Source organism: Nyctereutes procyonoides, unplaced genomic scaffold, assembly GCF_905146905.1.
Source record: "Nyctereutes procyonoides isolate TBG_1078 unplaced genomic scaffold, NYPRO_anot_genome, whole genome shotgun sequence".
Classification (NCBI taxonomy): Eukaryota; Metazoa; Chordata; class Mammalia; order Carnivora; family Canidae; genus Nyctereutes; species Nyctereutes procyonoides.
This window is the reverse complement of record NW_026575155.1, coordinates 7,959,408-7,979,727: the sequence shown is the minus strand read 5'-3', so window position 1 is coordinate 7,979,727 and position 20,320 is coordinate 7,959,408. Positions and strand designations below refer to the sequence as shown.

Below are 20,320 nucleotides of genomic sequence, written 5' to 3'. Positions count from 1 at the left end.
ATAAACATAAACATGCAAATGACGATGGGAAAAAGACAGGAAATAGTTCAAAATGTTGATGGTGGTATACCTAACGAAAATTTTTTCCTTCTTTATACTTTTCTCATGTTCCAAATTTTCATCAATCACTTTGCACTACTTTATTTTTAAACAGATGGGTCACCTCACAGTGGCTAGCATAATGCCTTGTTCATCACAGGCATTGGCAGGCATCAGGGGAATGAAGAGGTGACTCATGCCTGACCCGCGTTTTCGGAGAATTTTGAGGCAGAGGATTGCAAGGGGCACTGACGGATTTTGCTGTCTGTTCCATCTCCTTTGACTACACAGTGCTTTTTCCAGGAATCCCAAAGAGAGGAGTGTGTACGCCTACATTTGAAAGAAGTGTCTTAGGCAAGTGGCACAATGAAACAACCTGAGAGACCATTCATATTCCTCAAATCCAACTCTCCTCTCCCTCCTCACTGGCACTGCCTGGCCACCAACATCTCTCACCTCGATGACACAACACAGTGCAATGCAGCCTCCCCAAAACCGTCTCCTAGGAGCATATCTGTCCCTCAGTGCCCTCCACAGCTGTCACTGTGCTCTTTTTAAGAAGGAAATCGAATCATATCCCCTTGCTTTTGAAACGATTCAGTACCTTCCTGTAGTACTTAAAATAAAATCCTAGTTTCTTCGTAGGATTCACCTGGCTTGGCCTGAACTCACCCCTGACCACCTTCCCAATCCAACTACTCTATCCCCATGACAACTGGTCCTACTGGCCTTCCTTCCTCCAAGTCGGTAAACGTTCTGCCTCAGGACATTTACACATTCTCTTCCCTCACCCTGGAATAATTTTTCCTTTCTGTTCCCTCTTCTACCCCCTTTATCTTTTTGGTCCCAGCTTAACTGTCCCTTCTGAGAACACTCCCTGGCCCTGCTCTAAATCAATTCTTCGGGATCCCTGGGTGGCGCAGCGGTTTAGCGCCTGCCTTTGGCCCAGGGCGCGATCCTGGAGACCCGGGATCGAATCCCACGTCGGGCTCCCGGTGCATGGAGCCTGCTTCTCCCTCTGCCTGTGTCTCTGCCTCTGTCTCTCTCTCTGTGTGACTATCATAAATAAATAAAAAAAATAAATAAATCAGTTCTTCCCCTCACCCCCTGCCACCACCACTTATCTCCAATAGCATCTTATTTTTTTTTCTTCAAAGCTGTTGTCACAATATGCATTCATGATGTGTGTATATTGCTGGGGTGTGTGTGTGTGTGTGTGTGCGCATGATTATTGGCTTTTGGTGTCATCTCTCCTACTCAACTGTCATCTCCATGAGGACAGAATTCATATCACCTTTGCCTATCTTGGTACAGCAAATGTTGGCATAGAGCCTGATACATCAAAGGCACATAGTGGATGTTTAATGAATAAATGGATGTGCCGGGCATAGGCAAGGCATTGGAAATGCAGAGATGATGAATATGAGATTTCTGTCTGGGGAAGCTCAGTGTAACAGGAGAACTGCAAGCAAATGGCAATGAGAAGTACAAAGAGTAGAGGTCTGAACAAAGTGATAAGGGAGCTCAGAGAATGAAGCTGAACATGGTGCATAGATGGAGCAAACAGGTGTGAACAGACTGGAAGGAATGTAGACAGGAAGTGTACCTGTGATTAGCCAGGACCTACAGGTCCACCCAGTCAATAAAAGCCCAAACAACCCGACAGGGAGTTTGCCTAATGCACTTGGAAAACAATGTCCCTTCTCTTTAACATATCTTTCATTTCCTATTATGAGGAGAGATGTTTCAATCTCCCCACCTGTGGAAGGGGCACGAGTACACGTCCAGGCCTTTCTCTGACACCTTCTCAACATTTCATTCATTGAGAATTACTATAACTAAGGTAACAGAATTTTTCAATTTGATGGTTTAAGTCCTACTATTCAAAGAGCTCTCACTCTCCCATCCACACAAAGCCTAGAGCGACTTGAAAAGAAACTTGACAAATAAATAAGATTGCCCCGAAGTACATGCCAAGCACATTTTCCGAGCAATGTAACAGAGACATACTTTCTTCCCCCTAAAAATAATATAGGGCAAAGAGTATATGAAGCGGATATGAAAAAGTTTAGCTAAGCTGGCTTTGATTCTATGCAAGACATGACCACTGGCTCCTTAACTCTTCCAGATATGAGATCTGCTCATTTGGGGGGAGGTCACACTTGTTTCATCGATTAAAAGACAATGCCCACCCCTGTGTGCTATGTATGTCAGGGCTAGTCTTACAGATACGATTCCTTCACCTATGAGAGTTGTCACCCTCTATTTCTGCCAACCCTCCTCCACGTCTTCATCCAATGAAGAAAATTGTGATTTTGCCAACTTGTACATTCCCCCTTCTGCACCCTCTAGAGAGAATTCTATTTCCTTTTGTAAAGCCAAATGGAAAACTGCACAGAGCATAGAGATGAGGAAAAAAAAAAAAACGAAGCAGAAGAGCTAAGTGTATAAAACTAAGGGCCGGTGAGGGGGTAGAGAAGTCACAGGAGTGAGTGGTGTGGGAAATTTGGTCTGGGGGAGGATGCTGAGGAAAATTAGGGCAGCAGAGAACTAGCAAGGGGAAGGGAGGATCCCCTTCTGGGCAGAGAATTACAGAGTTTTTTTTTCTAAGGTGCTCTCAAGATTGGAACTATTCTAGTTATTTTTGCATACCAGACAGCACTTTTTTTTTTTTTTTTTTTTTTTTTTTTACTACTACTCCAGTATGTACTGGGCCACACGAGGCCCTGCCTTGCATCTCAGTCTCCCCCAGAGAGGTGATACCACTGCAAGCTCCTAAATGCTTTGAGCTCCTCTGTCCACCCTCCTCCCACATATCTCCTTTGTGGGCTGTGTCACTGTGCTTGGAATTCCACCAGGGATGCCTCTGAGCAGAGGAAGTAAAGGTCCGGTCTTCAATGGGAAGTGCAGTAGGATAGGGCACGCTCACTGCCAACACCATTCTTTGAAGGTTTTCATCAAAGCAATGGCACCACCTGTGAAAAATCTAGGCCAGCGCCTAACTTACAAGAGTGTTCAATCGTTAGTCTGTTTTTTTTTTTTTTTCCCCAGGATTCTGAGAGAATGGGGACATAGGAGAATAGGAAAGCTATGTTTCGATGCTTGGCGAGACCATTAGGGACAGGGTGCCTCAAGGGAAGCTTCAAGACTGCACAGCTAAAATGGGAATGGGGCAATTTTAAGCAATTGAGGGGGGGGAGGGGAGATGGAGTCCAAAGGAGAGAAGAGAGGGCATTGAAGCAATCTTGGTCTTCTGATGTCCCTGAGTCACCCTGCAGAGGAGGAAAGAAATATAATTTCTTTTTTTTTAAAGCAGCTTATTATTTTTAAAAAGATTTTATTTATTTATTCATGAGAGACACACAGAGAGAGGCAGAAACATAGGCAGAGGGAGAAGCAGGCTTCCCACAGGGAGTCTGATGAGGCATTTGATCTCAGGACCCTGGGGATCACACCCTGAGCCGAAGGCAGACGCTCAACCATTGGGCCACCCAGCAGTCCCAAGAAATATAATCTCTATAGGACAAAGGAGCTGAGTATCTCCAGACTCACAAAAATGGCAGAAAGCTCTTGTAGTTTAGAAACCCCCATCTGTGGTCACCTCATCCACAAGCTTTTCCCTGGACCTCTGAGTTGGAGACCCCGTCTGTGCTACTTCTGCAAACTGCCATGTTCGTCTGTTTGCTCGTTTTCAATGACCCATGCATTGTGTGTTCATTCATGTCATACTCAGAACCACTCTATGACACTGGGATTATTGCCTCCACTTTACAGACAGGGAAATTGATGTTCAGAGAGCTTAAGTAACTTCGATCATAATTACATGAGAGCTTGGGCTGCTGCGGGGCAGGGATCTATTGCTTTACTCATCTTTGAATCCCAGGGCCCTACATCATGGTTGGTGTTGCAGATCTCTACTAAATATCTAGTCAATCAATGAATTGTTCCTCTCGCGTGCACTATGGATTTCAACTGGAAACTACTAGAATGGTGATTCTCAACTTACTTGCAGGAGAGGAAAGGATTCACAAACTCCTTGAAAAATGAAACTAAACAATTTGATTTTACTCTTCCCCCCAAAACATACATATGTTCATACAAAGCTATGCATTTAATTTCAGGGGACTCCTGGACCCCCTAAAGCCCAGCCAAGTATCTCTGTGACAAAGTATCTTTGAGTTGAGGAACCTCAGTGCTGGATTCCAAGGGAGTTGTTTGGGTTTGTTTCATGGTATGAGCATGGCAACATTCACCAACATGCTTCTAGAACTAATACTGATTATTTGTTCAGCTCTTCTAACATGGACAAAGGCTCACAGCAAAGCAGATCAAGGGAGGTGCTTCTTGGGGCACCTGGGTAGCTCAGTCGGTTGAACATCCAACACTTGATTTCAACTCAGGTCATGATCTCAGGATCATGGCATGGGGCTCTGTGCTCATCAGGGAGTCTGTTGGAGATTCTCTTTCTCCCTCTGCCTCTACCTACCAGTCCCTCTCTAAAATAATAAATAAATCTTAAAAAAAAAAAGAGGCAGATCGGGAGGTGCTTCTTCATAAAACTTAATCATAGGGTGAAAAGGGCTCAGGTAGATTAACTGCCTGGCTCCTGGCCAGGCTGAAAAAATTGAGTCTAAGGGGGATTCCTATTCTCAACCTTGTTGCATGAGACAAGGCTGAGTAGTTCATTGTGTCTGTCAATTTTATTGATGGAGATTATGCTAGAACATTCAAATAGGTTTAAATTTATGATACCCAGAATGACTTCTTAACTGATAGACGTTGATCATATTTGGCACACATATTATCCTTTCTCTTAGTAGAACACCATAACAGGTGTTTAGCAATGCAAAGATGGTTATTTATGTTCTGTTGAACCATCTGAAATTGTTGAACCATATTATGTTCTGTTGAACCATATGAAACTGTCATTTCATATGTTAAATATGGTCAGTATTGGCAACTTCATATTGTCCAGCCTAACATATGTGGACCTATATTTTCAGGCATTTTCAATAAACAGTTCTTGCTCAAAAAACAGGATGGGCCTCTAGAGATGATTTAGGCTGGCCTGCACATTTGGCAGGTGCAGTTACTATAGCCCACAGAGCTTAAATCACCTGTCCAGCATCACAAAACTTGCACGTTGGAACTAGAAACCCGAGTCACCCAGGCTAGCACCCAGCATCCACTGTGCCCTAGCAGAGGTCACACATTGCAATAATGCCGTTTCCATCGCCTGTGACTGGGCAGCTCAGCTGGATTAAAAAAAAAAAAAAAAGAAAATGAGACCAAGACCACGGTTTCAGCTCATACACACCAATTAGTTGTACCCTGTTTCAGGAAACATAATGGTCCCTTAATTCCAACTGTGCTTGTCACAGGTGTGTGTAATTTGCAACAGAGACAATCTAGACACTATGAGGAAAGTAACACCCACTTGATCCCAAAATCTGAAGTTCTGTTTTCTTGAAGGATGATGGTGGGGTACCTGGGTGGTGCAGTTGGTTAAAGGACCAACTCTTGGCTTTGACTTAGGTGGTGATCCCAGGGTAGTAAGATCAAGCCCTGTGTCTCAGGCTCCCTACTCAGCAGGGAGTCTGCTTAAGACTCTCTCTCCCTCTGCAGCCCCCCCAAATAAATAAATCTTCAAAATAAAAGAAAGAAAGATGGTGAATCATTAGCATCACCTGGGGCTAACACAAGAGCGAAGTTTTTTTTTTTTTTTTTTTTTTTTAAAGAGAGAGTGAGAGTGCACAGTGGCAGGGAGGGGCAGAGGAAGGAGGGAGAGGATCTTTTTTTGTTATTGTTTAAGATTTTTTATTTATTCAGGAGAGATACACAGAGAGAGGCAGAGACTGGCAGATATGGGACTCAATCCCCGGACCCTGGGATCACACCCTGAGTTGAAGGCAGACGCTCAACCACTGAGCCACCCAGGCGTCCCAAGGAGAGAGAGGATCTTAAGCAGGTTCCACATTCAGCACAGAGCCAGACATGGGCTCGATCCTATGACCCCGAGATAACGACCTGAGCCAAAATCAAGAGTCAGATACTTAACTGCCTGGGCTGCCCAGGCACCCTGAAGTCATTTTTACATCAAGAATAGAAAAGAATATGATTATCTGCATTTACCATGAACATTCTGTAAAAACACTTTCAAAATTTTCATCTGATTATGAAGAAATGAGGAAGGAAAGCATTATCAAGAATTAGAATAAGATGAGGGGGACCAGGAGAAAAAGAAGAGAAAGGAGAAGAAGGAGAAGAATAGAAAGAGAGAGAAGAATAGAAAGAGAGAAAAAAAAGAAGGAAAGGCCATCTTATACCAGGAATATCATTCCTTTTATAAATTTCTGAAAAGGAAAATCACTTTGTTACTTAATTTCTCAAAAAATAAAGAATTTGCAATAGAAGCTTACCTAGGCAGTGCGTGAGCAGTAATTAAATCCCCTACTACAAAGCCAGGTGGATCTGAACCTCCTGGTTGGTGTTGGCAAGCTCTCCAGGACTATGCATAAATCTCAGCCTGCTGAGTACCCTCAACTTGCAGCCAACCAAGCCTTTGTTAGCTGCGGTCTACAATCTAGGCTTTTATGGACCCAAATGTTTAATCTAATCTTAGGTGGAAAGTTAAATACCGGCCAGCAGTTGGGAATTAACCTTGGTGCCTGATGGGGTGTGCCTGCTTGGGAGTCTGGCATTGGGTAGAGGCAACATACAAGTGCCCTCCTCGGACCCCGTGATGCCAGCACCAGCCAGGACACTGCCTGAGCACGGTGAGCCCCCCTCCTCAGGAAAAGGCTTAGTGGAAGCCCCATTCCCTGCAGAACTTATGCCGAGGGAAAGCATCCCAGAGAGACTTGAGCTGAACGTGGCCATCTCTGCGTGGGTGTGGGTTGAGGAGAAGGTCAATATGCTTCCAGGCAAGCAGCCCTATTCTAACCACCTCCTCATAAACCTAATTTTGTTTAAATACCCCCCCCTTGAGACAATTTTCAAGTGGCTTTATAGCAACATTGTTATCTTGTACAGTAGAAACTGGCCACAATAAAGGTACTAAACAGAGGACATGGAAGCAAGACCAGCAAATTATGTAAAGACCTCGAAAGAGCTGAACATGCTCTTCTCACCAAAAGATCCTTTTCTATCTTGATGGGAGTCCTTGGAATTGGACAGAGTGGGGTTTGGAAGGAGCTGATACCTATTATCACGTTTTGGGTCCTACTCAAAGGCTTTTATTGTATTAGTCTCATGCAATCACTGTGACAACCTAATGTAAAGGTACTCTGAGGTTTACAGCTAAGGAGTCCTGGCACAGAGAGGGCAAGAGGTCAGGATGACATAGAAAGGTAGAGCCAGGATTTGAATCTAACCCCGAATGGTGGCTGTGGTAGTGACACACCGCCAAAATCATTTGAAAGTCATAGAGCTGCCCATTACTCTGCCCTATCGCTGTGCAAAGTAAAATTAACTTCGTTTCACCATTGAGTTTTCTCATCAAACGGTGCTCTGAGCAACGTGGCTTGAAGTGCACTGGGTGGCACGGCTACAAAATTGTCTACAGCTTGTAGTAGTCAACATAGCAGGTGTGACCTAAAGCAATACAAGGATCTCTGTAACTTCATGCCTCTCGGGACACCATTTGTCCTCATAGATTGTCTTCACTGAACACGATTAGTCAACCACAACCACACAAAAATGTTTTGATGGTCCAATTGGGCTGCAAGTGTCTCCATAGAAACGAAAGCCATTCAAATGGCTCCCAGGGAAATTCCACTGGGGCAACTGTGCCACCTGCTGGTGGAAATGAGGAGCAGAGACCAACGTCTCCCTAACTCCTGAAACGGCCTCCGTCATTTAATTTGGTGTCTTGCATCCTCCTAGTGTGAAGGTGAGGATAATCAGAACAGCGTGCAAGCCTACACTTGAGTAATTTGAGGCCGAACTGGAAGGCAATGTACATCCTAGGAGCCCAAAGCTTGGCTTTGGAGGCTGATAAACCAGACGAGCAAATTACTTACGTTCCTGATCTCTGGATTTTTCATCTGTAAATTAGGGAGATTCAGAGCCCCTACCTCATTGGGTTGTCACAAAAATTAAGTGAGATAATGAATGTAAAGCACTTAGTACAGAACCAGACACATAGTAAGATAGGAAGTGTTTTTATACATATTAGCTTTTGCTATTATTTTTAAGAGAGGTGAGCAAGAGGACATGGCAGTGAGAAGCAGTTTGACCAGATCTCATCAAGGGAAAGAATGTTCTAGCACTGTGTAAGGAGTAGTTCCTTAGCAGTTTATTTTTCGATGGCTCTTACTCGTGCCCTGATACACAATCCACACAACTGACCAAGATGAGGACCTGACAAAATAGATGCAGAAGCGGAGTATAAATATGATCCAAGCATCAGTTGCAGGGTGGAGAAGAAAATGGAAGGGGGCAGAGCTGCTTCATGTCTCCCCCTGACAGGCTTTAGCCCCACCCCCCCGGCCTCTGCAAAAGGCTATCTATTGATTCGCTCTGCATTGTCCCCAACAGGAGAGTAGAATGGTATCTGCTAGAAAGCAAGGTTCATAAAAGCAAATGTTCTCTCTGAAAATCAAATTGCAACCCACACCTTTACAGAGCTTCTCTGCCTACATATGGCATATGTTTTTAAAGCATGGGGAGTTGAGTCTGCTTTTGGATTTAAAATTGGATGTTACTCAGTTCCACATCCAGCACTAACAAACCCAAAATTCCTTCGAAAGATAAGAACAGTGGAAGACTATTTAGAATTGAGCCTGCCTTTCAAGCTACTAGTACTGTTTCTAGGGCATCACTATGACACAAACCAAAAGGCTGACAACTGCTAGTGGCAAGGAATGGGGAATGCAGGAAGTTGGGTAATTGTCTTTGGAGGATTTCAAATCAGTTAGTGCCTCTCTACTCAAGGCAATCTTGCTAGAAGATATCCCGTACAGGCTTTATCTAGGTAGCTCTAAGTCCACACCCTCTCTCCTTCTCCACAACCTCCTCAGTAGGTCACCATTTACAGTTAAATCCAAATTTAGACTTTGTATTTCTATGGTGATGGAAATATTGTTCTCTGATGATTCAATTACCCCTCTCCTATACAAATTTTGGTTTTTAAGGAGTAAGTTATGATTTGTTTTTTTTTTTCATTTTCACTAAGCTATACCCTTCAATGGCTCAACATCATCACTCATTAGGGAAATGAACTTACAAGCACAAAGAACTTACACACCTACTAGAATGGCCAAAGACCTTCTTAAAGAACCAACAACACCAAGTGTTGATGAGAGTATGGAGTAACTGAAACTTTCACACATTGCTGGTGGGAACATAAAATGGTACCACCACTTGAAACAGCTTGGCACATTCTTAGAAGGTTACCATGGGGCCTTAGAAATCCCATTTCTAGGTATTTATCCAAAATAAATGGAAAAAAGTATGTCCACACAAAACTTACACGTGAATGTTCATAGCAGCTTTATTCAGAGTAGCTAAAAACTGGGAATAACTCAAATATCCCTCCACAGATAAATAGGTAAGCAAATTGCAGTATATCGATACAATAGAATATCGCTTGACAAGAAAAAGGAACAAGCAACAACATGGATACATCTCAAAAAGATTATCTGAGCAAAAGATGTTGGATATGCAAAAAAAAAAAAAAAAAAAAAGCTGTTCTGTATTCCAGAAAAGGCAAAAAAAGGACTCTATAGTGATAGAAAGCAGATCGGTTGTTTCCTGGGGTCAGGTAAGGGGAAGACTGGCTGCAAATTATTGAGACAACTTTATGGGGTGACTTAATTGTATTATACCTTGATTGTGGTAGTAGTTACTGGGTGTACACATTTGTCAAGATTCATTGAACCATACCCTTAAAATGGATACATGTAATTTTATGTAAATTATACCACAATAAAGCTCATTTCTTAAAAATCCAAGTTTATGTAGTTGACTTGCAAATTTATATCCCAAGCCCAGTCTTCTACTCTGAACTTCAGACTCAGATGTCCAAATGATTGCTTGACATCACCATGTGGATGTCTAATGGGTATCTCAACTTCAAGGTCCAAACAGGACTTTTAATTCTCCCACCAAATCTGCTCCTACCTATGCTCCATCACAGCAAAGTGGCCCTACCATCCTCCCATCCCAGTTAGCTAGGCCCAAACCCTAAGAATTAGTGTTGATTCCTTTCTTTTCCTCATCTCCCTGTGGGGGGATGTCATTGGGAAGATGTGACCATTCACTGACCTCTGAGCTGGACAGGGACACTTGGAGGCTCCTCAAACCCCACCCTGTCCTTGGAATGTGGGTTCTGCTCACCTCTTCTTCTCCCAGAGGCTGCTCCAAGAACATGGCCTTGAGATAATGATGTGGTGTTGAGAACACTTGCACATGTCTAGACCTGGTTAAGGCCTCTTTATAAACTTTTAAAATTTGGCAAGCAGGTATAGGGATCCATTCATCTTGATGCCACCGGAGGCAAGGCTCATATGTAGGTTCCCTTTGGAACTTTAAAACTGCCACCTACCTGCCTAGAGTGACCACCTCCTCTTTGGGCTCTCCCCGCCCTCTGAGTACAGGGGCTAGTTTCAGGTTATATGAGCAAAGCTCCTGGGAGGGTTGCAAACCGACACTCCCACACCCACTCCATTAGCAAATACTGTTGACTACCTCCCATCAGAGAAAACTCTCTCCAAGCCTTGAGCATGGGTATATGAATTTGCCTCCTTGGTGACATTGAACCCCCCCACCAAAACCTTAGCAGCCCATCCCAGCCTCTTTGAAAAACAGGCTGGGTTGTTGTGTCAACTAGTGTAACAGCCAAATGCAAAGAAGAATTACACCCCATTTTATGAGCCAACCAGATACCTGTTCTCAGAATCTTGACCTTTTTTGAGTTGTAATGTCTCCCTGTTGCCCTGAACCTACTTTTTCCCATTTATGTACAGACATTTTGAACTTGTCTCCTTTGCCTGGAAAGCAATACATTCAGCTTTTTGTTTTGTTTTGTTTTGTTTTTGTTACTGCTCTAGTGGTTTTGTGTTTTAATTTGATACCTCAACACACATCCCAAGTCAGTTTACTTTCTTCAAACCTCCGCTGGCTCATGGCTGTGTCATGACTTAACTGTCTTCAGCTTTCCACTCTTTGTACCCATTCATCCACTTCTAAGAATGACCAGACCAGGGTGATCTTTTAGAAACATAAATCAGAACATGCTATTCTCTGAATAAATCTCTCCACTGGTTTACCATCATCTTCAGAATAATGTCCAGAATGCCTGGTGTCATAAAGGACCAAGCCTTTGGTCTCCTCTCTGACCTCTTCCTCTTATAGCCTGATCCTGCCTCCCTACTCTTCTCATTTCCACTGTAGCATCTGTATTAGTTTCCTATTGTTGCTGTAACAAAATACCATAAATGTAGTGACCTAAAACAACACAGATCTATTATTTTGAAGTTCCGGAGGTCAAAAGTCCAAAGTGTGGGTAGGGTGGTTCCTTCTGGAGATTCTGGAGGGAGAACCCACTTCCTCTGGAGGCTGCCCTAACTCCTTGGAAGGAATGGTGGCCCTTCTTCATATCCTATCAACCTCTGTTCCTACCATCACATCTTCTGACCTCTAACTGACCCTCCTACCTTCCTCTTCTGAGGACCTTGGTGATTGTATCAGGCCTGCCCAGACAATCTAGGATAATCTTCTTATCTCAAGACTATTAATTCAATCACAACTGCAAAGTCCCTTTAACCACATAAGGTAACGTATTCACAGGCCCCAGGGATTAGGGTGTGGAGGTCCTTAAGGGGCCATTATTCAACTGACTGCAGCACATTTGCATCAGCTGTTCCCTCTGCCTGGAATGCTCTTCCCCTGGATTTTAGCACAGCTCACTTCTTTTCACTTCAAATGACATCTTCTCAGGTTTTTTCCTGCTGTCCCAGCCTGTCACCCTGGCACGCACCCACCCTAGTCCCCAGTCACTCTACTTTATTTTCCTTGTAACATGTTTTATTGTCTGAGTTGTGCAGGGCTGCCACGTACTGTGGCATAGGTCAGGCAGTGCACGGTGGGAGGAGGCCCTTAGAGTGGGAATGGGGTCTGTGCACAGCTTGCACTCTGTGTGCGGAACATCTTTGAATTTTGAACTTCTCCTATTTTATTGCTTGCTATTTACTTTTCCTGCCTCTGACTAGAGCTTGAGCTCCATGACAGCAAGAGCTTGGTCTGTACTGCTTTTCCCAAGTCTGGCTGAACAAAAGCTCTCCGTGTTTCCCAAACTCAGAAAAGACTTCAATTCTCAATTCCAGAACCGATGAAACCCACCACCTCATCTATTTACAAGGTACCAAGATTATTCTCCCAATCAAAAAGATCCTTGGAAAAGAAACTTTACCTCATTTCAAGAGCATTAATTTCCAAAGTGAAGTTTCCAAATGGGACTTATAAAATAGGAAGTTTTCTTTGATGTTTTTAGCACGAGCCTAACGGTTTTATGAAAAGCTGGAGCTGGTTGTGCTGAGAAACCACTGGTACTTTCATGCAGCTGCACACTGATTTTCTAATTTCTCTGTGCCCAGCTTCAGAATATTAGAAGAGCTGACAATCTCCCTGAAGCAGTGACACCATTTGACTGAAGAGTTACTCGAATGTTCTCTCTTCTTTAAGTTGAAAACAAGCTTGATCATTTCCAACAATAAGTAGAAAATAAGCTTGACCGTTTCCAACAAATATGGCTTCATCAAGGCTCCACTCCCCCAACATGTGGGGCTTCTTTTGTTTCACAATGAAGGAGGTAGGATGCTTTTGAGATGCTGCTTTTGATAGAGCAAACTAGGTGTTGTTAAATTTTATCCTCTACAGATGGAGCCTTAACCCAGGAGCTCCCCCAATTTTGTAGGCTTACAGCTTCTGGGGATGAGACTCTGGCCAGCAAGAAACCGGAGGCCTGCTTCACAGTGGAAAGCCAGAGGACACCTCAGCTTCATCATGCTCTACTTTCCTTGACATGACTCGACTTCAGGGAGGCCCAAAGTACACAAAGATAGATGACCTGGGCCCAAATGACAGGATACTGTCTTCAACTTCTATTAGCGAAAATGAAGACAGAATGGAGCGCATGAGGGCATGTGTCATCCCAGAATCGCTAGTAGTGTCTTTCCTTGGGACATTAATACAGAGTGAAATGACACTTTGTCATTATACTAGAGTTCCTTCACAAAGATCACTTTTTTAAAAAGTATTTATTTATTTATTTATTTATTTATTTATTTATTTATTTATTCATTATTTGAGAGAGAGAGAGTAAGTAGCAGTGGGGGTAGTGGAGGGGGAAGGGGAACGGCAGAGGGAGAAGCAGGTTCCCCTCTGAGCAGGGAGCCCAACATGGGGCTCAATACCAGGACCCTGAGATCATGACCTGAGCCAAAGGCAGATGCCCAACTAACTGAGCCACCCAGATGCCCCCCACAAAGATGATTTTCAATGAGAAAGAGAATCAGAGCAAATAAGAATCCTCATCGTGTGGGCCACAGGTATGTGGGAATTAAAACCAGGCGGAAGGGTGGGAGGGAAGCCTGGAACCCAAGGGACAGCCATGGGGGTTCACTCCCAGGAGCAAGGGAAAGCTTCCCCTTGTAGGGAAAAGCAGATCAACGTGAAGAAGAGGACAGAGGAAGGGGTCTTCTTTTTGGTTTTGCCAAGAGTCAGGCCTATCTTTGCTTAGAAACCAGGTCCTGTTAGTGCATCCAATGAAACTCTTTCCAGATGTTTTATTGGCAACATCTCTCCTCATTCCCAAGTCATTCATTTGGGCACTAGTGTTGAGTGAGGTTTCTCTGGGGCTTCTATGTCTAATTCAAAGAGAGAAGCCCAGGCCGAAAAGTCTCCAGGGCAAGAAGAGACCCCCAGGCACTCCCTGGGAAGCACCTATTCCCATACAAAATCTTTTCTAAGAACTCTGTGTCCTTGAAAATTTAGAACAAACCCATGATTCCTTGCCTGGTCTTGGAGAAAACCATCTCTAGGCCTCTGCTGGTTTCCAAAGCTAGTAGTAGCTTTAGGGATTTGCTTCACCTCAGACCCGTCAGGATGGCCGCTATCAAAAAAAAAGCAAAATGACAAATGTTGGTGCGAATATGAAGAAACGGGAACCCTCTCACACTGTTGGTGGGAATGCAAAATGGTATGGTCGCTACACATTCCTCCAAAAAAAATGAAAACTAGAACGAACCTATGATCCAGCAATTCCAGGTCTGGGTATTTCTGCAAAAGAAGCGAAATCAGGATCTCGAAGGGATGTCTGCATTCTCATATTCTTTGCAGCACTAGTCGCAACAGCCAAGACATGGAGAAAACCTACGAGTTCATCAACAGATCAACAGATGAAGAAAGTGTGGTGGACACATACGATGGAACATTAGTCAGCCTCTAAAAAGAGGAAGCTTCGGGATCCCTGGGTGGCCCAGCGGTTTGGCGCCTGCCTTTGGCCCAGGGCGTGATCCTGGAGACCCGGGATCGAATCCCACATCGGGCTCCCAGTGCATGGAGCCTGCTTCTCCCTCTGCCTGTGTCTCTGCCCCTCCCTCTCTCTGTGTGACTATCATAAATAAATAAAAATTAAAAAAAAAGAGGAAGCTTATCTGTGATAGCACAAATACACCCGGAGAACATTATACTGAGTGAAACAAGCCCGTCATAGAAAACAAACACTGCCTTGTTTCCACTTCTATGGAATGTCTAAAGTAGTCAGTGCAGAGAATCAAAGAGTAGATGGTGGCTGCCAGGGACTGGAGGGAGGTGGAAATGGGGAGCTACCACCCGACAGGCATATAAAGTCCCCGCCAAGCAAGATGAGAAAGCTCCAGAGAACTTGCTGTTCAACTTGGTACCTGGAGTCAATAATGCTACATCATGCACTTAAAGATCATTGAGAAGGAAGAGCGCATGCAGAATGTTTTTACTACAGTAAAATAAAATTAAAAAAAGAAAAACTCCGCCTTCAGTTAGCATCCTCAAGGAGAAAGCACAGCTTTACCAAGTATCCAGGAAAGGGATGGCTGGGGGGCACCTGCTGTCCACTCTGGTGAATTCCCAATGTCCACTCTCTTTTATGGTCTTTCAAGCTTGACAGGCAGGGTGTTTATAATAGGTTCCCCTCTGCTAGGGCTAGAGAAACAAAGTCTAAATCGGAGGCTGCGGTGTTCAAAACAACCACACTGTGTCCCCACTGCGCCGTCAAGTGTGCATGACTCATAAAGCTTCTGAGTCCGGAGGTGAGCAATTCTGTGTAGCTGATAAGAACAGCCACGTGCTGCTCTGGGCGGGAGAGCCCTCCTCCCCACCGGCCCTCACTGCCAACAGCCCTCCGCAAGGCTTTGGGTTGATTTCTTTTTTTTTTTAATTTTTATTTTAGAGAGTCATGAATACAACCATTCCATATACTTCTTTTTGTGTTATTTTTATCCTGAAAGCATGATAGACTCAGAGGAAGCTGCAAAAATGCCGAGTCCTACCTACCCTTCACCCAGTTTCCCCCAATGGTGACATCATACATAGCTGTAAAACAATACCAAAACCAGGAAACCGGGGGGCGTGTGGGTGGCTCAGTCGGTTCGGTGTCCAACTCTTAGATTTGGCTTGGGTCCTGATCTCAGGGTCGTGAGATCGAGCCCCACAAGGGGCTCAGTGCTCAGCACAGAGTCTGCTTAAGACTCTCTCCCCACTTCCTCCTCCTCTATGAATAAATAAATCTTTTTTTAAAAAACGGGAGACTGGGGATCCCTGGGTGGCACAGCGGTTTGGCCCCTGCCTTTGGCCCAGGGCGCGATCCTGGAGACCCGGGATCGAATCCCACGTCAGGCTCCCGGTGCATGGAGCCTGCTTCTCCCTCTGCCTGTGTCTCTGTCTCTCTCTCTCTCTCTCTCTGTGACTGTCATAAAAAAAAAAAACAAAAAAAAAAACGGGAGACTGGTATTGATGGAGTGCTGTTTACTAGACCACAGACCAAATTCAGATTTCACCATTTTTACCTGCACTCATCTGTGTTGGGGGGTGGGGGTGGGGGGGTGGTTTGATGGAACCTCATCTGATACATAGATTTGTGGAAGCAGCACAAAAATCAGGGTAAGAACTGTCCCATCACCACTGAGGAACTAAACTTCACATGTTCCCCCCCCCTTGCCCACGTGCACCCTTTTCTCCCATCCCTTATTCCCTGGTTGCTCTCTCCATAAATCCATCACTTCTGGAATGTTCTAGAAATAGGATTACACAGTACAAAACCCCATGGAACTGGCTTTTTTTCCCCCACTCAGCAGGATGCCTGTGCGATCCATGTGGGTTGTGTATGTCCCTGGTTAGCTGCTGAATCGGACTCTAGAACATAAACAGATGTTCAACCGCTTACCTGCGGAAGGGTCTTTGAGTTGCTTTCAGTATTTTGCTATTGTGAATAGAGCTGCTATGAACACTTATGTGCAGATTTGGGCGTGCATTTAAGTTCTCATTTCTCGGAGATAAACATTCAAGAGTGCACCTGCTGGATCAGATCCCAGATGCATGTTTTAGTTTGATAAGAAACTGCCAAAATTAGTTTCCAGAGATGCTGTACCATTTTACATTCTGACCAGCAATGAGAGAAAATTCTAGTTGCTCCGTATCCTCCACCAGGAAACCTCTATGTTTTGTACCTAGAGTTATGAACCCTGAGGACTCTAAAGGATTAGAACTGTACGAGGCCTTATAGGTTATGGGGCCCAGCTGATTGATTCTGCATAGGAAGGAGCCAGATGCTAAGGAGGGACCTGACCATCCCTTGTCCCTTCATCCACTTCTTCTGTTATTCTCACCATCTTCTCTGTCCCCGTCTCAGGCAGAGCTGCCTCCGCTTTATCACACTTCTGGAAACTTGTCAAAGTTTGGGCAGGACCAAAAGCCGCAGGGGCGGGGCAGGGGGTGGTGGTGGTAATATCTCACCCAGGAAACTTGACCTTGAGCTTTGCTGCCATTGAAGAAACCAGGCGCTCCAGCTGCACTTTGCAATTCTCACATGGCTCTTAATGCATTGTCTTCTCTCAGGAAATTACTAACAGCACCGAAGTTCAAATACAATCTGACGTTGCAGCCCACAGCCAACTTTCCCAGGCTCAGCCGGCCTCCCGCCCAGCAATACTGTCAACACTCATTGCCTCCAGCTCAGCTACTTCCAGTTATTGAGAACCTACTGTGTGCCAGGCAAGGTGCAAGGCGCTTTACATCTCAGGGCCTCTGGTCTTTACCCCAGTCTGCAAAGCTGGCACAATACGCCCCGTCCGACAGATAAGGAAAGACGGCTGGGGAAGTCATGATCAAACCCAAAAGTGCAAGATGTAGGTCGCTATTTTATACAGAGTGCATAAAATACTGTTTCGGGGGGTCAAAGTGGCCTTTCCTGTCACTTTCTGAGCAATTATGCCTCTCCCTGGGTTTTATACCTGAAATTCGCATAGTGGACACCGAGTGGCGCCAATGCTGAGCCTTTCCCTCTGCGAGGACCAGCTAGACTTTTCACAGAAGCCCTCTGCTGATTCTCCTATCACCAGCCCAACTATAGCATTTCTAGCACATTAAACTCTCTTTTTTAAAAAATAGCAGACTTCCTTGCTTTCTTAAAAAGAAAATCCGTCAATATTAACATCTGCACATCTTACTGCAAGGGTTACCCTCGACAGCAAAAAAAGCAAGCAAATGCCACATCTAGGTAGGATGTAGAACCTTTGCACTAAACGTCGACTGTTTAAAATTGCTGGTTATCCTAACTTCAACTTTTCCATATATGGACGTTCTTGAGAAACAGATAACTGTTCCAGACCCTTACTGCATTTTGGATGCTTAAAACCCATGAATCTCTCTCTGCAGTTCTCCGCGGAGACGAAGTTCAAACATATCTGCAGTTGTGTTTACTACCGAGCTTGTTTAGGGCTATTTTAAGAACTGAAGTCCTCTTGTTTTGCTTGCGATGCCCAACTCCTTATAATCTCCTAATTGCCCTGTTTCTTCCTGTGTGGATGAATTATGTTCTGCTTCTTTGTTCTCCCGAACGAAAACATGAACGGGGGAAGAAGGCAAGTGCCTCTTTACACGCCTCTGCTCCCAGAGCCCCCTTATTTCCCTAATTCACATATTTCCTAGTCAGGTCTTCTCCTCCCTAATTCTCTTTTCTTTGAGGTTTCAGCAAGCAGTCTGACTTATCCTCGTTCGTCTGGGAATTCTTTTCCATCCTGCATCCATGGGAATCCCCTCGACCCCAGGCAAAGTGGGATGGTTTGTGATCCTTGCCCTAAGTTTGAGCACAAGTTCACCTGCGTTGAATTTTAGATTGAGATTTGACTTCAGTCATTGAAGCAGGCTTCCTTCTCCACCCCCTTATTCATTATTCCCTCGGCAAATGTGTACCAAGTAAACCTCAACTGTCCCTGCCATCCCAGACCTATCACGATGGGTCTTGAAATTCCACCTTTGTTGGATTTTGATGCCAACGATTTGTGTCATACCCCTCCTAAGGCTTGCAGTACCAGATGCAGCATCTCATCCAAGCAGATGCTTCATTAATGGTTATTAAATGAAGAGAAAAAAAAATGAATGCCCCTCTCCCCCCTCGAGCTACTGCTTCTCTGTGGTTTCAAGAATGTCATTACTACAAGCTCCGGCTAGGAGCGAAAGATGGACGTCGCGATGTCACACAGGGTCTTGGCTATGATACGGACATCAGTGTCCAGGAGTTTTTAGAACCTGCCTCAAATTCAAAATTCCTGGTTACCCTTCTGGGAATCAGCTCTCCCCGAGTTTGTTTTCTGTGGGGTTTGGATTTATATTTATGAGAAGCTAGCATTTAGGAGGAACCCATAACTCAAGACCAGTTTTAATTTTGCACCAGACCTCAACATTTCAGAAGAGGAGGTAGTGGTTGCAGGAGTGGGAGAAAGGAATTTGCTGGAGAGATTGTCCTCGATTCCCAAATAAGTTCTGTCTCTCTTTCCCAGCCAGACTCTCTATAAAAGGGAAAAGTGGACAACAGGCAGTGGGAAAGGAGCGCGTCCTGGCAACTTGCTGCAAGCCTCGTACACCATGCTGTTTACAAATTCCTGCAGCCAGCCCCGGGATCCAAATGTAGACAACTCTGTTTATGTAACTAAAATAGATGCTTATACCGTGTGATTAAGGTGGCTCGGTGAGCTGGGCCACAATGAGGCGACATGTGCTACAGCCGGGGCCAGAGGGGAGCACAGAGCACAGGAACCCTGGGACCCTGGCAGGTCTAAGATTTATTAGATTAGTTTTCTGGCCGAGAAATCTCCCAAGGTGGGCACATTGCAGATTGATGGGAGAACTGTAGGTCACTGAGGATGGAGCTCTTCATCTGCGAGGGACCAGCCAGCCCAGAGGGTCTCATGAGGGACCAGAGGATGCAGCCCCTCCCGGCTGCATCCTCTCCTGCAGTGTTTGGAGTAAAGCCCCCCTCCTGCACCGCCAGGAGAGGAGTGGTTCCACTGCCTGCGTCAATAAAGAGGCTCGAGTGTCCTAGGGTCAGTAGACAGTGCAGCTCAGTGCAACATGCTCTCCACTCGCCATGCCCTAGTGCACTCATCTCTGCACCCCCCTCTTCATGAGGGGAAGGTTTGTTCTTCTAGAAGCGGTAGGTGCACGGTTCCCCTCCGGATAGTCTCTCAGCCCTCCCCAGCTGGAAGTGATCACGACTCCCTCCTCTGGGCACTGAGGTCACCCATCCCTGGGTCCATCCACTACACTCATAAGTGAGCTCTTTGGGCTCAGTATCTGTGTCTCATCATCTTTACACCAACCTTGGCCCTGGCATAGTGTCCAACATGGGCGGTCAAGTTGGCCAATGGCTTGTCTTTCTGAATCATGGGAAGACAACATCCAGGGGCCATGGGACAAAAGACAGAGCAGATGCAGAGGTGCCACACCACTGCTAATCACCCCCATAGACTCCCTGAGTCCCAGAGAGGGAGGCCCCCATTCACGCGGCTTCCAGGCTTGGAGGAGCCATGTACCTGGGGGCCCTTTACACACTCTATCTCCTCCTGAGACTTGCTGTCTGGCCCACCCAGATCTACTCTCCGACTCATCCTAATCACCACTCTGGTCTCCCCTGAAATGCCCAAGGAAGTTGAGGACAACATCCTTGATAGCACCTGCTCCATCTGGATCAAGTCCTCTTCTTATATGTTTGCATCACACACCAGGTGTTGCTATAACGTCTTAT

The 20,320-nt window shown here is 45.1% G+C and overlaps 1 protein-coding gene across 2 annotated transcripts in view; it reads right to left on the bottom strand.

Moving 5' to 3' along the window:
- Positions 1-20,320, bottom strand: part of KCNE2 (potassium voltage-gated channel subfamily E regulatory subunit 2) — a 112,701-nt gene that overhangs the window by 942 nt on the left and 91,439 nt on the right. The window lies entirely within an intron of this gene.